Here is a 3710-nt window from a genome sequence, read left to right as displayed (position 1 = left end):
TAACAAATCACTTATCATAGAGGTGTCGTAATTTGTTATTTCATACTAATCATGCGGACAGTAAAAATATTTTGAATAAAGTACTAGAAGTAAAAAAAAAAAAAAAGATATATTACTAAATACAAGTAGAAGTTCCAAATTCTTCCCTGGCCCAAACATGAAAAGTTAACACTGATTACTCAATTGTTTCTTGTCGCCATAAGGTTCCAATTAAACTTGTTTTTCACTCTATGAAGTAAATCGTCAAATTGACGTAATGGTGTAGTTGGGAACATGGATTATGTTGAAAAGAATTACAAATAACTGTTCCTTACAGGATATATTAAAGGTTGAGAAATTCCTTGCAATGGACAGTCAAAGATCTGCTCAGGAAAATTATAAAAGCATAGATAGACACAAAATATTTGATATCATATTGGAAACCATGACAATTGACAGAATGTTAAAAGGATAATGTTTTAGTGTGTACCAGGCACTGACGATAGAAAAGGTTATCGAAAGAGCCTAAAAGAGCGCACAATCATATTCCAATATAAGATTCACATCCTCTGCAATCAATATCTTCACAATGTGCGTCTATATCTCCCCATATTCTTTTTCCTTGAGTTTTTCATACCTCTCCTACATATATATTTTGATGGGCGGAAATCTCCCCAACAGAAAAATGGCTACTCAAAATATCCTTGGCACAACTTATTTTTACAATAATTAATTAGAATTAGAAAAATATAAGTATATAATCTTAACGTTAAGTTAAGGTAGATTACCTGAATTTGTGAAATGGTTGACTTAACAGACCTTTAACGATACTCAACACGTCCTTTATTCAATGTATACAAATAAAATGTGAGTTTAATTTCAGTTTTTTTTAAAAAAAAAATTACACTATCAACTTATAAAAAAATCAAGATAAGTATAGTTTTTAACATATTTATTCTAAAAATCAACAAATTAAGTTCTCGTAGTTTCAATTTTAGAGCCAAACATTCAATACAACATCAATTAAGCCCGTTCATATCAACAAAACACAAATATAAAAAAAGATTCGACCAAAGAGTAAAAGGGAAAAAAAAAAAACCAAAACAATGTACAATTCTGGCGTTTCGAATTAAAACCAGATTAGACATGGTGAGCACCACCAAGGGTATTTATTATTTTAGTAAATAAAATCAATAAATTTAATAATTAAAATATAGAAGGTATTTATTATTTCTATCATTAAATATTTTATTTGAAAGAACTTTTCTCAATTAAACAATTATCAATAAAAAAAAAACTTAAATTTATTCTATTTCTAGCATCTACCGTTTGAATTGTCCTCCAAAGAAAAACAACCATTAATATTCACATCCTTTTTATTTAATGTATACAAATTAAATGTGAGTTTCATTTCAGTTTTTTTTTTAAAAAAATTTACAGTGTCAACTTATAAAAAATTAGGATAGATATTTTTTTAACATATTTATTATAAAAGCCAACATTCAATACAAACATTTAAGCCTTCATTCACCCAGATTTGTGACCCGACAATCATTAATTCATATCAACAAAACACAAACATAAAAAAATTCAACCAAAGAGTAAAAGCAAACAAAGAAACCAAAACAACATACAGTTCTGGCGTTTCGAATTAAAAATTGATCTAGCATGGTGAGCACCACCGAGGGCTATGAATCTTAAAATCAAATTTGGGCATGATGAGCGCCGCTATGGGTTTTGAATCTTAAAACCATATCAAGGCATTCGCCACACGCACACGGTGAGCAATGCCATAGAGCGGCCTCATGATCAAGGAGAACACCATTTGTCATCCTCTCAAGCATCGAATCAGATTGAGATCGAGATCGAGATCTGAAACCAGATTTGTGACCCGACAAGCATCAATTCATATCAACAAAACACAAACATAAAAAGATTCAACCAAAGAGTAAAAGCAAAAAAAAAAAAAAACAAAGAAACCAAAACAACATACAGTTCTGGCGTTTCTAATTAAAAACAGATCTAGCATGGTGAGCACCACCCAGGGCTACGAATTTTAAAACCAAATTTGGGCATGATGAGCGTCGCAATGGGTTTTGAATCTTAAAACCAGATCAAGGCATTCACCACACACACACGGTGAGCAATGCCATAGAGCGGCCTCATGATCAAGGAGAAGACCATTTGTCATCCTCTCAAGCGTCAAATCAGATTGAGAATGAGATCAAGCTCGAGATCTGAAACCGGATCTAAAATGCACGATATCAAGATTTATCTGTCTTCTCTTATGTTGCCCCTTTAAAACTATACAGTTTTGATGATTTTTAAAATTAAATGTTATCATTAAATATTAATATAGCAGTCATGGAGTGTTATTTTTATGGGACGACACAAGAACAACATGGAAAGGGACAACAGAGAAGTCAAATTCATCGCATATGGGTTGCTTATAACTATGGATGACATAAGGTAGAGTCAAGACTTGGTCATGTTGAAGTGAGACTATGGTGCTTGATGGGTTTGTGGGGTTGCAAGGGTTTGTGGTTGGTGTTGGGTGGCGGATCTGGGCTATAGTTGGCTAGGGTGGTGTTGTAGTGAAGTTGATGGTGAGGCACTCAGTGAAAGAGGTTGAGGGAAAGAGTGAAAAGTTGAGCATGTCATATTACGGTATTTAAGTTTGGAGGTCAGATTAGGAAAACAAAGAAAAAGAAAATTTTAGATATATTTTTAGTTCTTGTAATTTAGTATTTTTTTCTTTTATCCTTGCAAAAAAAATTGATTTTAGTATTTTCAAATTATATTTATTTTGTTTTATGTCCTTTAAGCAACTTAGATAATGATTTTTTTATTGTTCAAAGCGCTATGTAAACCACAAAAAAAACACAAAACAAACATAATTTATAAGATTAAAACAAAAAAGAATGCAATAATGAAAATAAAACTTGAAATTTAAATTTCTAAATAAATAATGTTAGTTTTTGGGTCACCACAAATTTTTAATGGACATGTCATTATTTAACTAACGATGAAGAACTGAAACAAACAAACTTTTTAATATATCAAAAATCCAAAACAAAGACAAAAATTATCATGAACCTAAAAGTTATTTAAATCATATTTAAATTGAATAACTCTTGTTGGACTCACATCCAATAAATACTTACATATTTTCAATCCAATATATCCATAGAATAAAATTCAAATTCTTAAAAAGTGGATGCCAATCAGAATTTTAAAAAATAGTTCAAAGTTATTTAATTTGATAAATTTAATTTTTTTTATGTACCAAAAAGTGACACTATGTTTAATAAATAATAATTAATGTAATAATATGTTATATTAAACGAATGTAATAATTAATAATATATAATTTTTTATTGTAAAATGTTTTATAAACCAATTTGGTAAACAATAGTAAAAATAATAAAGTTTTAATTTAGAAAAATGTGTTTTGATGCCGATATTTTTGGTCAAATATTATCAAGGTGCTTATACTTTCAATTATAGTGTGTGAATGTCAAAAGTCATATTTATTAATTTTGGTAAAAAAAAATTGTAGTCAATAACTATAATATTTTATCATATTACTGTAATTAATTATATTCTGTATTTAAAAAATGACAGTAATTCTCATGATATTCAATCAAAAAAGTAACTAACATGATATAAAAATAATGTTTATGAATAAAATATATTTATAATTCCTAATAAATACTCTAATTTTATGTTTA

General features: G+C 28.8%; 1 long non-coding RNA gene across 1 annotated transcript; it reads right to left on the bottom strand.

The window, feature by feature from the left end:
* Window positions 1-262: 262 nt before the first annotated feature.
* On the bottom strand, window positions 263-2608 carry LOC102659788 (uncharacterized). The gene is made up of 2 exons (XR_413895.4): window positions 1973-2608; window positions 263-1851 (listed from the first exon to the last, which is right to left on the bottom strand). It is a non-coding gene; the product is annotated as an uncharacterized lncRNA (long non-coding RNA).
* Window positions 2609-3710: the final 1102 nt, after the last annotated feature.

This window comes from Glycine max, chromosome 4, assembly GCF_000004515.6.
Source record: "Glycine max cultivar Williams 82 chromosome 4, Glycine_max_v4.0, whole genome shotgun sequence".
Lineage (NCBI taxonomy): Eukaryota > Viridiplantae > Streptophyta > Magnoliopsida > Fabales > Fabaceae > Glycine > Glycine max.
This window is presented reverse-complemented; position numbering and strand designations above follow the sequence as displayed.